Below are 16,273 nucleotides of genomic sequence, written 5' to 3'. Positions count from 1 at the left end.
CCATACAGATGAAAACAAAGAATATTTTGTTTCATAGTACACATTTTTTTTCATAGTACACATTTTAAAGCCATATTTATTAATATCTAGTACAAGACAGGGTTACCTACCATTATTACATAGCTTTGTTTTGGAAACTCCAGCAAATAAACTAAAAACAAAAATATTCAAATAGGTACAAATATTAGAATAGAAAAATATTCTTCAGTTAAGTAATGGCTTATCAAAAAAACAAGGTTTTAGTTTTAAGTAAGATTAGAATTGACTAATGGTAGAATTCATTAATCTTGATACAAGGAAATATTCAAATCCAGTAACTTCAAAATTGACCAAAATAAATGGAAATTAAAATTTTCTGGGCAGCCCGGTTGGCTCAGCAGTTTAGCGCTGCCTTCAGCCCAGGGCGTGATCCTGGAGACCTGAGATTGAGTCCCAGGTTGGGTTCCCTGCATGGAGCTTGCTTCTCCCACCGCCTGTGTCTCTGCCTCTCTCTCTCTCTCTGTCTCTCATGAATAAATAAATAAAATCTTTAAAAAAAAATTCTATTCACAAAGGCTTTAAAACAAAGCTGAACTGCTCATAAATAAATAGAACAATAAACACATAAGAATCTATTTAAAATAACACATTTTATTGAAAGACATAAGCAAAAGTAAAAAAATGGAAAAGCATACCATATTCTTGGACAAAAATAATTATCAAAATGCCAACATTACTAAAACCCATATATAAAAATGGACGTATTCCAACTAGATTCCAAAAAAAAAAAATTTGATAATCACAATTTTAAAAGTTCTCCAGTTTACCTAGAAGGATAGATGACAGAAAGGATTCAAAACAAGGAAAAAACAACAGAAAATGAAAAAATGGTAGAAATAAAGATAGACCTGATTTTTCTAATCATTCACAGAAGTGATGAATCCACTATAACCTTAAATTGGCTATTAACATAAATTAGACAAATAGATAATTAGTATCAGATAATCAGTCCAGGCCCCATTTTCCTTAAGTAAATTTTTTAAAGTTGCAACATATATCAAAATGTATATACATATTACTTATACACATGAATAGGCATGTGTATAAGTAATATTCCTAAACATTATATATTAGTGTAATGTTTCTGAATAGATATGAGCACCTATACACATATTAACAGTGTTTTTTGTGTGTGTGCGTATACATGGAAACAAACAAAACCCAAATACACAAAGAATATGAACCAGCAACTGTGTTAAGCTATATTTATTCACTGCTTATTTTAGAATTGCACACATATACATAAACACATATGTATATACATAAGCATATACATGTATTTTTATCTTTACATATTTACAAAATATTCTTTTTTATTATTTTTATTTTTTAAAGATTTTTTTTTTTAGAGAGAGAGAGCACGAATGTGAGTGGGGGGAGGGACAGAAGAAGGGGGAGCAAAGCAGACTCTCCACTGAGTAAGGAGTCCTATATGGGCTCAATCCTGGGAGCCTGAGATCAAGACCTGAACTGAAATCTAGAGTTGGATGCTTAACTGACTCAGCCACCCAGGCACTCCACAAAATATTCTTATGTGTTTGATGTTTTATAACTTTTCATAATTTAATAGACTTCATTTTTAGAGTATTTTTAGATTCACAGAAAATTGAATAGAAAATACAAAAATTCCCCATATACTCTTCTTACATCGCTCCTCAGACTATATCCTCTATAATTAACATTTTGTATTAACGTGGTATATTTGCTAGAATGAATGAACCAATATTGATAAATTATTAACTAAAGTCCTTAGGGTTCACTCTCCATGTTGTACAGATCTATGAGTTTGAAAAATGCATGTCAAGTATATACCATTACAGTATCTTACAGAACAGTTTCATTACCATAAACACCTATGCTCTTTCTCTCCCCTTCCACAAGCCACTGGTAACCACTGATCTTTTTACTACACATTTAGTTTTGCTTATTCCAGAATATCAGATAGTTGAAATCTACAGTATGTAACCTTTTCAGATTGACTTCTTTGAGCAATGTGTTTAAGCTTCTCCATGTCTTTTAGTAGTCCTCTGTTCATTTACAACTTTTATTTTAAACAATATTCTGTTGAATGGAGGTAACCATAGTTTATCCATTCACCCACTGAATGACATATCCTTGTTTCCAGTTTTAGGCAATTATGAATAAAACTGTTGCAGATATTCCTCTGCAGGTTTTTGTGTCACTAAACATTTTCACTCAGTTGTGTAAATACCAAGGAGCAGGACTGCTGAATCATATGATATACGAATGTTAAGCTTTGTAAGAAATCACAAAACTATTTTTCAAAAAGGCTTTTACAATTTTACATTCCCACCAGCAAAGGATAAGAGTTTGTGTTGCTCCAGATCTCTGCTAGCATTTGGTATCCTCCGTATTTTTAATTTCGGGCTAATAGGTATGTAGAGGTATCTCCTTGTTTTAATTTGCAATTCTCTAGTGACATATGGTAAGCATCTTTTCATACACTTATTTGCCATCTGTTTATTTTTGATAAGGTGTTCAGCTCTTTTGCCCATTTTCATAATTGGGTTGTTTGCTTTCTTATTGAGTTTTAAGAGGGTTTTTTTTGGATATTTTGGACAAAGACCTTTATCACATATGTATTTTGCTAATGTCCTCCAGTCTACGGCTTGCCTTTCTATTTTCTTAACAATGCCTTCTCCAGAACAGAGGTTTTTACATTGCAATGAGTACAATTTGCCAACTTTTTCTTTTGTGTGTTGTGCTTTAATGTGTATAGAAACTCATCACTAAACCCAAGCTCAGCTAAATTTTCTCTTATTTTTTTAAATATTTATTTATTTATTATTTATGATAGACATAGAGAGAGAGGGGGAGAGAGAGAGAGAGAGAGAGAGAGAGAGAGGCAGAGACACAGGACAAGGGAGAAGCAGGCTCCATGCCAGGATCCTGACGCGGGACTCGATCCCGGGACTCCAGGATCGTGCCTTGGGCCAAAGGCAGGCGCTAAACCACTGAGCCACCCAGGGATCCCCTAAATTTTCTCTTATATTATTTTCTAGAAGTATTACAGTTTACATTATATATTAATATCTATAGCTATTTCCCATGAAAAGTCTATGACTTTTTTTAAGTCTATGACTTAAAGTCTATGATAATTTTTTTTTTTTTTTGTATGTTGGTGTCCACGTGTTCCAACACCGTTGTTGAAAAGATGATCCTTTTCCCGTTGAATTGCTTTTGGCCCTTTGTCAAAGGTTAGTTGATTATATCTGTGTGAGTCTATTTCTAGGCTTTCTTTCTGTTTCAACATAGCTCTTCATTTTCCATTACCACACTGTTAATTACTGTAGATTTATAGTAAGAACTTAGTTCAGATAGCATCAGTCATCTGACTTTGTTCTTTTTCTTCAGTATTGTGTTCATTATTCTGGGTCTTTTTTGAGTCTCCGTATAAACTTTAGAATCTGTTTTCAATATCCAAAAAATCGTTTGCTGGAGTTTTGATTTGTGTTGCTTTGAATCTATATATCAGATTGAGAAGAATCGACACTTTAACATTGTCTTCATATCCATTGACGTGGAATACCTCTCCATTTACTTACATTTTCTTTGGGTTTTTAAATTAGAGTTTTACATTTTTCTTTTCTACCGTTTACTTCATTTTCTTGTCTTCATGCTAGGATTTCTAGTATGGAGATAAATAGAAATGGTGAAAATAGACTCCATGCATTTTGCCTAATTTCTTACCAGTAACAATATTAGCTTAGGTTTTTATAAATATTCTTTGTCAATTTGTGGAAGTTCCACTTTATTCCTAGTTTTCAAGAGATTTTACTGTGAAATGTTAATAGATTTGGGCAAATACTTTTTCTGTATCTATCAATGATTTTTTTTTCTCTTTAGCCTATTGATGTCATGGATTATATCACTTGATTTTCAAATACTAAAAAGCTTAGCATGCTCAGATCGTATTCAACTTGGTTATTGTATATCATTGCTTTTACACATTGTTGGGTTGAACTTACTAATATTTTCTTTTTTAAGATTTTATTTATTTATTCATGAGAGACACAGAGAGAGAGAGAGAGAGAGAGAGAAAGAATGGCACAGACATAGGCAGGGGGAGAAACAGGCCCCCTGCAGGAGCCCAATGCAGGACTCCATCCTAGGATCCCAGGATCAGGACCTGAGCCAAAAGTAGACGCTCAACCACTGAGCCACTCAGGCATCCCCGTAATATTTTCTTGATTATTATTGCATCCATATTCATAAAAGATTTTCTCATTCCAGTATAATTATATTAGTTTTGGGTGTACAGTATGATTTAACAATTCTATACATTGTTCAGTGCTCAGTGCTCATCAAGAGATATTTTTTTAAGATTTTATTTAATTAATTAATTAATTAATTATGATAGACCTAGAGAGAGAGAGAGAGACAGGCAGAGACACAGGAGGAGGGAGAAGCAGGCTCCATGCCAGGAGCCCGACGTGGGACTTGATCCCGGGACTCCAGGATCGCACCCCGAGCCAAACCGCTGAGCCACCCAGGGATCCCTGCATCAAGAGATATTAATCTTTAATTTTTTTATCCTAGAATATTTTTGGTTTTGGTAATACTGGCCACATAAAATGAATTAGGAAGTGTTCTCTTGCTTCTACTTTCTGAAAAACATTTTAGAGAATTCACTTATTTATTTGACAAATGTTTGGTAGAATTCACTAGGGAAATTATTTGTGCTTAGTGCATTCCTTTTGTGGAACATTATTAGTTATTGATTCAATTTATTTGCTAGATATAGGTCTATTTCTACTTGTCTGATTTTTAGTAGGCTGTATCTTTCAAGGAATTGGTCCACTTCATCAAAATTATTAAATTTGTGAGCATAAGGTTATTTATCATATTTATTATTATGTTTTTGTCCCTGGGATCAATAGTGCTAGCTCTTCTCACATTTATGATTTTAAATAATTTGTGTATTCTCTCTCTTTTTTTTTCATGGAGCATAGTCAGAAGTTCACCAACTTAATTGATTTTTGTCATTGTTTTTGGTTTTGTTGATATTCTTTAATAATTTATTGTTATCAATATCATTAGTTCTTGCCCTAATTATTGTAATTTATTTTTTTTCCTTTATTTGTTAAGAAAAGGGTGGAATTTAATCTTTATTTACAGGACACTGCAAGATAGGAGATTCCACATAGAAATAAGAAATCCTGGGATCCCTGGGTGGCGCAGCGGTTTGGCGCCTGCCTTTGGCCCAGGGCGCGATCCTGGAGACCCGGGATCGAATCCCACATCGGGCTCCCGGTGCATGGAGCCTGCTTCTCCCTCCGCCTGTGTCTCTGCCTCTCTCTCTCTCTGTGACTATCATAAATAAAAAAAAAAAAAGAAAAAAGAAATAAGAAATCCATTGAGAGGAGGAGCTTTATACAGTTTGTAAAGTTTGGAAATGGTCAAGTATAGTTTTGTTGTAAAAAGTACTACAATAACAAAACACATTTACAAAGAATTCTTAGTAGAGAAACAGTACAGCAAACTTGTACCAAACAGAGTACACAGCAAATAACTTTCTGCCTCAGCTGTACAATCTAAAAGTTAAAGGTCCCAGGAGTGCCATCCTGAACTTGGAATGTATAGCCTTCAAATGTAGTTTCGGGCACAACATTCTGATCTTCCTCTTCCTCTACAGAGAAATACTTCTCAATTAAGTTTAATGAAGCTTTGTACACAGACAAATTTTCATGGTTTTGTAGAGCTTCAATTTTGTCCAAATCTCCACATTCTTCAATCATTATACTAAGTGTCCCAGTTTCACCTAGTTTCTCAGCAGCCTGGAAGATGTTTGAAATGGTATCCAGAATAACCAGAATAATTTTGGTATCTTTTGCAGTTAAGAGGTTCATCAGTGGTTCTATTATGACACAATGAATGAGGTATACAATCTGTTCAACCATTCCTCCACTTGTATAGCTGGTCACAGCCCAAACAACTTCCTTTTGTGTCTTAAAGTCTGCCTTAGAGAGAACACCAAACAGGAATGGGACTAATCCATGATTCACAACTTGCTGTATCTGGTCCTGGCGACCAACTGTGATTTTAACATTGTCCTTGTAGCTTCCTTCTGAATGTTAGTTTTGGGGTTCATTAACAAGCTGGAAAAGACAACAAGTGCTCCTGCATCTGTTACAACCTGAGGCTGTTCATTTGTCTCAGTGACAATATTTCCTATGACTTTTAGTGCAGGAGTCACAATGGGCAATTCAGTAGCTCTTAGAAGCTTCACAAGTTGGGGTATGACTCCTGTTTTCACAATTTCAATCCATTCATTTGGACCACCAGTAAGATAGGAAATGGCCCAACAGGTATCTGCTAATACTTCCGGATCATCATGATGCAGGAGACGAGCTAAGGTAGGAAGAATCTTCTCAACAGCATCTTACCAGGGTGTAGGATTCTTGTTGCGACAAAGGTTTGAAAGGGTCCAAGTAAGGGTACATAAGTAACCACATGCTAAAGATGACATATCGGGAACTGCAAGAAGAGCCAACAGTGGGTCAACTGCACCATACTTGATAACCAAGTCTCAAAAAACTGAACCATCACCTGTAATGTTTCCTAGAGCCCATACAGCTTGTTCACTGATGTGGGCATGGAAAGATGACAACAAAGAAATGAATGCTGGGATAGCACCTCCATCTACCACATCTACCACCTTGGTCTGTTCTGATGTCCCGGAAGCAATGTTAGTGAGGGCCCAAGCACATTAAAAGTGAATAGGACTACAATCAGTTCTGCCCAAGAAGGACACAAATTTTGCGATCAAACCAGCCTGGATTATGTTGTCTATAGGGGGCTGTTTTTCCCTAGAAAATAGTTTGCTAGCAACTTGAGTAGCCTGGTGGTGACTTTCCAGATTGTTGTTATTTATTCCTTTGACAATGTCATCAAAAGACCTATTTACAGTGCCTTTGTTGTTGCGGTTGTCCTGCAGTGGAGAGGTAGCATCATCAGTAAATGAGCTTACATTTCTCCTTTTCAGCATCTGGTCATCCTTCTTAGCTTTCCTCAGCTCCACATTACCTTCTATTCAGCGCTGCCTCATTTTGTATTGTCTTTCCCCTTGTTCTTGAATCTGTTAAAGTGGGAAGCTGGTGAATTAACATTCTCATTGGTGGACATGGTTATGAGACAAAGGGAGAAAGCTGCACGGCGGCTCAGGCTTCCGCAGGAGACAGTGCCAGGCAGGTATGCTGCGGGTCAGCTGCCCTCAAAACGCCCACCACGGATCAGCCCAAAGATGGTGTGGCTATAATTTATTCTCTTTTGCATACTTGGGATTTAATTTCCCTGTCTTCTTCAATTTTCTAAAGTAGAAGCTTAGATTACAGATTTTAGATTTTATTTTTCTAAAATATATTAAATGCTATAAATTTCCCTCTATGCATAACTTCTGTTAGATCAAACAAATTTGGTAAATAATATTTTTATTTTCATTTAGTCTAAAATATTTTATATTTACCTTGAGATTTCTTTTTTGATCCATATGTTACTTATAAGTGTGTTGTTTAATCTCCAGGAATTTCAGGACTTATCAGCTGCTCGCTCTGTAATTAATTCCCAGTGTAATTCTTTTGTATTCTGAGAGCACATGTTGTATCATTTCTATCTTTTAAGTTTGCTAAGGTGGCCCTTAGCAAATGTGGTCTATCTTGGTGAATGTTCCATGTGCACCTGAGAGGAACAGGAATTTTGTACTTGTTGGAAGAAGTATCTTATAAAGATCAATTAGATCCAATTGATTGATGATGTTCCATTCAACTATATCCTTAGTCATTTTTACCTGCTGGATCTATCCATTTCTATTAGAAATATGTTGAAGTTTCCAACTGTGATAATAGATTTACCTACTTTTCCTTGCAGTCTACCAGTTTTTGCCTTAGATGTTTGGACACTGTTTTGCTAAATGCATATAAACTAAGGATTGCTATGTGTTTTTAAATTTTTTTTTTTAATTTTTATTTATTTACGACAGTCACAGAGAGATAGAGAGAGAGGCAGAGACACAGGCAGAGGGAGAAGCAGGCTCCATGCACCGGGAGCCCGACGTGGGATTCGATCCCGGGTCTCCAGGATCGCGCCCTGGGCCAAAGGCAGGCGCCAAACCGCTGCGCCACCCAGGGATCCCTGCTATGTGTTTTTAAGGAATTGACTCATTCATCAATATATAATGCTCCCTCCATCCCTCTTCATTTTTCTTGTTCTGAAGTCTGATTTGTCTGAAATTAATATAGCTACTCATTATTATTACTACTATTATTGTTGTTTTTGTTGTTAGGATAGTATCTCTTCACCATCTCTTTAGTTTTAATCTCTCCATCTTTATATCTGGGATTTCTGTTAATAATATGTAGTTGAACCTATTTTTATTGTTCACTCGCAATCTTCATCTTTTAGTTCATACGTTTAAACCAGGCACATTTAGTGTGATTATTAATATATTTGGATTGATATCTACCATATTTGTCCCTGTTTTCTATGTTGCACTGTTTTTGTTTTTTTTTCTTTCTTTTTTTATTGAGGTAAAACTTATTTTTTGTTGTTGTTAAAAGATTTTATTTATTCATGAGAGACACAGGGAGAGAGTCAGGGACAGAGGCAGAGGGAGAAGCAGGCTTCATGCAGGAAGCCCATTGGGGTCTCGATCCCGGGACCCTGAGATCACTCCCTAAGCCAAAGGCAGATGCTCAACTGCTGGGCCACCCAGGTATCCCTGAGGTAAAAATTATATAACAAAATTAACCTTCAACTAATTCAAACTAGCAGAAAGTAAATTTCACAGGATAAATATATTTATTTGTGTTTAATTTTTAACATATATATCACAAAGCCCTAAAAAAGTACTTGGAATGCATTAAATGCTTAATAATATTTTCTTATGTAAATGCACATGCATGTAATTGAATTTGGCAAATAATGAGAACAAAAAGACAGATGGAGCTACTTGATATTGAACATTGAAGACCATGGTAAAGGAAAAAAAAAAGTTTCTCCTATGTACAAGAAGCCATTGGCAATTTAAAGCAAATGGGTGACATGGTCCAATTTCTGTTCTTAAAAAAAGGATTAGTCAGACTTTTATATAGAGAATATATAGTAATGGTCCAAGAAAAGGAAGCACAAAAAGTGCTAAAAGTTAGGAGGCTACATGATAGCCTAGATAAGAGATGACAGTGACTTATATTAATGTGGAGAGATAAGCATAAATTCACAAACAGCTAGGATGGCAGAGTAGTAGGAGGACCCTAGATTTGTCTCGTCACTCAAACACAGCTAGATAAATATCAAATCATTCTGACTACCCGAGAAATCAACTTGAGGACTGACAAAACAAACTGCACAACTAGATGGAGAGGAGAGGCCACATCGAGGAAGGGTGCAGAGATGTGGTTTGGGGGAGAAATGGATCACACATGATGTAGAAGGGAAGGAGCCCTGGTCATGAGAAAAGGCAAGAGAGAGTAGAGTGCACAGAAATGCACACAAGAACACTTCCCCAAAGCCATTGGCTGGGAAAATGAACAGGGCTGATTTTGGTGAATTTTTGCAACCAGTGGGGATCAAGACTAGGTTTTTAGAAGTCTGCAGATTTGGCTAGTATAGGCCACTGAGGGCTCTGGCCTACTCCTAGAGAGAAGGCACATAAGCCATCCCAGGGCAGATGGTGCAATTGGGGATCACCTGAGGTGCACAGGAAGAGACTTAATTCTTCTTGGAGTGTATCTGTGAGAGGTGACATTGTGTCTCTGGGAACAAAAGAGCCAGTGAATGTCATTTCACCCCTCAGCCCCTCAGCATAGGTGCAAAGACACCTGCTGAAAGTGGCTATCCAAATGCTGACTGTTTAGTCTACTTTGCTCCAAGTCCCATGCCCCTGTGCTCTGTGCCACTTCCCTTCTCAGTCACACCTTCATCCATCCCAGCACAGTCAGGCCCTCACCCAGAAGACCAACACTGGTCCCTGCCACACCAGCTCCCTAAAATTTGGAGTTTTAAAAATTAGCAGTCTTGGCAAGGATAGAGCCAAAGTGCACTGCACTGCTCCAGGCAGACAAGCAATGCAGAGACAGACAGCAAGAAAACAGTGATCTGAAAAATGCCTAGGATGCAAGAGAGGAAATTATTCACTCTTCTGGAGTACTTCTCTAAGAGCAGCAAGTAGAGGGTCCCCTCTCTGAGGACAAAGGAGCTGGCTATGGCATTTCCTTCCCCCACCCCTCAGCATAAACCAGTTTTGGCAAACAGCACAGCATCAACACTGGCTGCCTAACCCATTTATACTAATTCCCACCTCCTTGCCTTCTGCTAGTACTGCATTTCTCAGGCAAGTGTGCCTAAGAATCAGTGCAGTGGACCCCTCCCCAAGAAGACCAGCACAAACCCCTGCATGCACTATGTCTATCGACCAGAGTTCTGCAAGGCTTCAATTTTACTGGAAGTAGCATCAGGTCTCATTTAACAAACAAATGAGAGCACACTTAATTAAAACTTACCACACTCTGACCAACATCTGAACACTGCCCACTACAGACAAGGGGAACCTCAGCTGACTGACCTGAGGGATTGAGCAGCCAAATCACAACAGCAGAGCATATGCAGCACACATCAGAGAAACTCCCTGAAGTGTCAGGTCCTAGACATTTTAAGACTTTTTCTTCATAAAGCCATTACTCACAGGAGCAGGAAACAGACTTTTTTAATACATGGAAGAAGACATTAGATTTTTCTAATACATAGAAAAGAAAGAACAACAAAAGATCATATCCAGAGATCTAATCAAAACAGATAAGAGTAATATGGCTGATGGAAAATTTAAAATAACAATCGTAAGGATACTCATAAGGATACTCATCAGGCTTGAGAAAAGTATGGAAGACATCAGGGAGACCCTTACCATACAAATAAAAGAGTTAAAAAAAAACAATCAGGCAGAAATGAAAAATATAATAACCGAGATTCAAAACCAACTGAACATAATGATCATAGGCATGGAAGACGTATAGGAATGGATAAATGACATATAAGATATAATTATGAAAAATAATGGAGCTGAACAAAAAAGAGGAAGAAGAATCATGAAAGTAGCCTTATGGAACTCAATGACTCTTTCAAATGTGATAACATTTGTATCATAGGATTCCCACAAGATAAAAGAGAAAAAGAGAAAGGAGGTTATTTGAGGAAATTATAGCTGAAAACTTCCCTAATTTGGGGAAAGACAGACATCCACATTCAGGAGGCACAAAGAACTCCCATAAAAATCAACAAAAGCAGGCCAACACCAAGATATATTGCAGTTAAATTTGCAAAATATAGTGATAAAAAAAATATCCTAAAAGCAAGAAGACAAAAGAAGTCCCCTGACTTATAGAGAAAGATCCATAAAACCAGCTAGGAGATCTCTCCACAGAAACTTGGCAGGCCAAAAGAGAATAGCATGAGATATTCAATGTGCTGAACAAGAAAAATCTGCAGCCAAGAACATTCTATCCAGCAAGGCTATCATTCAGAATAGAAGGAGAGATAAAGAGCTTCCCATACAAACATAAACTAAAGGAAACTAAAGGAGTTTGTGTCCACTGCACTAGCCCTGTAAGAAATATTAAAAGGGGACTCTTTGAGTGGGAAGGAAAGACAAAAGTGACAAAAACAAGAAGGGAACAGGGAAAATCTCCAGAAACATCCACAGAACATGTAATAAAATGGCACCAAATACATATCTATCAATAATTTCTCTGAATTCAAATGAACTAAACACTCCAATCAAAAGACATAGCATGTCAGAATGGATAAAAAAAAGATCCATGTATGTGGGTCTGCCTACAAGAGACTCATTTTAGACTTAAAGACACCTGAAGATGGGAAGTAAGGGGATGGAAGAACATTTATCATGCAAATGGACATCAAAAGTAAGCTGGAATAGCAACATTTATATCAGACAAACTAGATTTTAAACCTAAGACTGTAACAAGAGATGAAGAAGGTCACTATATCATAATAAAGGGGATTATCCAATAAGAAAATCTAACAATCATAAATATTTGTAGTCTCTAATTGGGAACACCCAAATATATAAATCAATTAATAACAAACATAAAGAAATTCACTGATAATAATACAATAATAGCAGAGGATTTTAACACTCCAGTTATGGCAGTGGACAGATCATCTAAGAAGAAAATCAATAAGGGAACATTGGCTCTGAATGTTACACTGGACCAGATGGACTTAATACATATGTTTAGAATATTTCATCTCAAAGCAGCAGAATATACATTCTTTTCAAGTGCACATAGAACATTCTCCAGAACAGATAACATGCTAGGTCACAAATCAGGCTTAACAAGTAAAGAAAGATCGAGATTATACTATACTTATTTTCTGACCACAATGCTATGAAACTTGAAGTCAATCACAAGAAAAAAATTGGAAAGACCACAAATACCTGGAGGTTAAACAACATGCTACTAAACAATTAATGGGTCAACTAGGAAATTAAAGAAAAAATTGTTTAAAAATACACGGAAACACATGAAAATGAAATGAAAACACAACAGTCCAAGACCTCTGTGATATAGTAAAAAAGGTCCAAAGAGGGAAGTATATAGTAATACAGGCCTACTTACAGAAGCAAGAAAAATCTCAAAAAGAACCAATGTAACCTTATACCTAAAGGAGGTAGAAAAAGAACAACAAATGGAGCTTAAAGCCAGCAGAAGGGAAATAATAAAGATTAGAGTAGAAATAAATAATATGGAAACTATTAAAACAGTAGAACAGATCAATGAAACCAGGAGCTGGTTCTTTGAAAAAATAATAAAACTGATAAACGCCTCACTAGATATATCAAAAGGAAAAGAGAAATAAATATAATCACAAGTGAAAGAGGAGAAATAACAACCCAAACCAGAGAAATACAATTTTAAGAGATTATTATGAAAAATTATATACCAACAAATTGAGCAATTTGAAAGAAATGGACAAATTCCTAGAAACATATAGACTACCAGAACTGAAACAGGAAGTAGAAAACTTTAACAGACTAATCACAAGCAAATAAATTGAATCCGTAATCAAAAATCTCCCAACAAAGAATCCAAGGTTGGATGGCTTCCCAGGGCAATTCTACCAAACATTTAAAGAAGAGTTAACACTTACTCTTCTCAAACTATTCCAAAAACTAGAAATGGAAAGAAAACCTCCAAATTCATTCTATGAGGCCAGCATTACCCTGATTCCAAAACCAGACAAAGACTCCACTACAGAAGAGAACTATAGGCCAATATCCCAATGACATAGATGAAAAAATTTTCAACAAATAGGAAAGCTAATCCAACAGTACATTTAAGAATCATTCGCCACGATCAAGTGAGATTTACTCCTGGGTTGAAATGATGATTCAATAATTGCGGATCAATTTGAAGCACCACATTAATAAAAGAAAGGATAAGAACCATATGGTCTTTTCAATAGATGCAGAAAAAGCATTTGACAAAGTACAACATCCATCCATGGTAAAAACCATCAATGACAACAAAAACCATCAACAAAGTGGGGATAGAGGGAACATACTTCAACATCATAAAGGCTATATATGAAAAAATCACAGCTAATATTACCCTAAGTGGGGGAAAACTAAAAGCTTTTCCTGTATGATCAGGAACAAGACAAGGATGTCCACTCTCATCAGTTATTTAACATAGTACTGGAAGTTCTAGCTTAGGCAATCAGACAACAAAAAGAAAGAAAAAGCATCCAAATTGGCAATGAAGAAGTCAAACTTTTACTCTTTGCAAACAACATGATACTCTATGTAGAAAACCCAAAAGACTTCACCAAAGAATTGCTAGAACAGACAGACAAGTTCACAGGATATGAAGAAAAAGAAATCAGGATTTGATTCCATTTACAATTGCAACAAAAACCATAAGATACATACAAATAAACCTAACCAGAGAGGTAAAAAATCTGCACTTTGAAAACTATAAAACACTTATGAAATAAATTGAAGATGACAAAAATAAATGAAAAAGACATTTCATGCTCATGGATTGGAAGAACAAATACTGTTAAAATGTCTATACTGCTGAAAGCAAACCAAATTTAATGCAATCTCTATCAAAATACCACCAGCATTATTCACAGAGCTAAAAAAAACAATCCAAAAACTTGTATGAAACCACAGAAGACCCTGCATAGCCAAAGCAATTCTGAAAAAGAAAAGTAAAGCTGGAGGCATCATAATTCTGGACTTCAAGTTATATTACAAAGCTGTAGTCATCAAGACGGCATAGTACTGGCACAAAAACAAACACATAGATCAATAAAATGTAATAGAAAACCCAGAAATGAAGCCAAAACTCTATGATGAACTAATCTTCAACAAAGTAGAAAAGATCATTCCATAGGAAAAAGTCTCTTCAACAAACAGTGTTGGAAAAACTGGACAGCTGCATGCTACAGAATGAAAAGACCACTTTTTTACACCACATTCAAAAATAAATTCAAAATGGATGAAAGACCTAAAAGTGAGACAGGAAACCATCAAAATCCTAGAAGAGAACACAGACAATAACCTCTTTGACATGAGCCATAGAAACGTCTTACTAGATATGTCTTCTGAGACAAAGGGCAAAAAGAGCAAAAATAAAATATTGTAATTTCATCAAAATAAAATGCTTCTGCACAGTGAAGGTAACAATCATGAAAACTAAAGGACAACCTATGGAATGGGAGAAGATGTTTGCAAATAACATAGCTGATAAAGGGTTAGTATCCAAAATATATTAAAAACTTATCAAACTTAACACTCAAAAAACAAATAATCCAGTTTAAAAATGGGCAGAAAATATGAATAGATATTTCTCCAAATAAGACATACAGATTGCTAACAGACACATGAAAAGATTCTTAATATCACTTACCATCATGGAAATACAAATCAAAACTACAGTGAGATATCTCCTCACACCAGTCAAATGGTTAAAATTAACCACACAGGAGAGGACAGATATATTAGTGAGGATATGGAGAAAGGGAAACCCTCTTGCACTGTTGGAATGCAAACTGTGCAGCGAGTCTGGAAACAGTATGGATGTTCCTTAAAAAGTTAAGAATAGTGCCAGCCTATGACACAGCAATAGCAGTACTAGATATTTACCCAAGGGATACAAAAACACAGATTCCAGGGGCACCTGGGGGGCTTGTTGGTTGAGTGTCCGCCTTTGGTTCAGGTCATGATCCTGGGGTTCTGGGATGGAGTCCCACACTGGGCTCTCTGCATGGAGCCTGCTTCTCCCTCTGCCTATGTCTCCCTCTGTGTGTCTGTCATGAATAAATAAATAAAATCTTTAAAAAAAAAAAACAGACTGGAAGGGATATATGCACTGTGATGTTTATAGCAACATTATCCACAATAGCCAAGATATGGAAGAAGCCCAAGTGTCCATCAATTCATGAATGGATAAAGAATAATTAATATATATATTATATTTTTATAAATAAATATAAAATATATTTTTATAAAAATATAAAAAATTATATTTATATATAAAATAAACCATTAGAATTCAATCATTAAAAAAGAAAGAAATCTTGCCATTTGCAGCAATATGGATGGAGCTAGAGAGTATAATGCTAAGCAAAATAAGTCAGTCAGAGAAAGCCAAATACCATATGACTTCACTCATATGTGGAATTTAAGAAAGAAAACAGATGAACATATGAGGGAAAAAGAGAAGCAAACCCGAAAACAGACTCCTAACTATAGAGAACAACTGGATAGTAATTAGAGCACAAGGGTGGGGAGATGGGTGGCAGGATGGGTTAAATGACTGATGGGTATTAAGGAAGAGCACTGGGTATTTTATGTATGTGATGAGTCACTAAATTCTATCCCTGAAACTAAACTGAAAAACCAAAACCAACCAGACAAAAAACCCTAAGATTCACACATAGGCCACAACTGAAAGAATTGTAGAGAGTGCAACTTGGTAAGAAGAAAGAGGGCAGAATGAAGAAATGCAAAGGCACTAGGAAAGCATTTTGACAAATCTAAATAATAGTTATTAATCATCAATAGAAAATATGAGCGTCTTTCTGATGTTAGCTTTATCATAAATAATTTATTGTGTGATAAATATGAGACCAACCTGGCAGAATAATGATTTTTTTTTAAGATTTTGTTTATTTGAGGCAGAGAGAGAGAGAG

General features: G+C 35.9%; 1 pseudogene; it reads right to left on the bottom strand.

Annotated features, from left to right (window-relative positions):
- Positions 1–5,594: 5,594 nt before the first annotated feature.
- LOC112917548 (importin subunit alpha-1 pseudogene) lies at positions 5,595–7,185 on the bottom strand (annotated as a pseudogene).
- Between the last annotated feature and the right edge of the window lie 9,088 nt (positions 7,186–16,273).

The sequence above is a fragment of the Vulpes vulpes genome, chromosome 8 (assembly GCF_048418805.1).
Source record: "Vulpes vulpes isolate BD-2025 chromosome 8, VulVul3, whole genome shotgun sequence".
Lineage (NCBI taxonomy): Eukaryota > Metazoa > Chordata > Mammalia > Carnivora > Canidae > Vulpes > Vulpes vulpes.
Note: the sequence above shows the minus strand (reverse complement) of the source record. Positions and strands in the feature narration are given on the sequence as shown.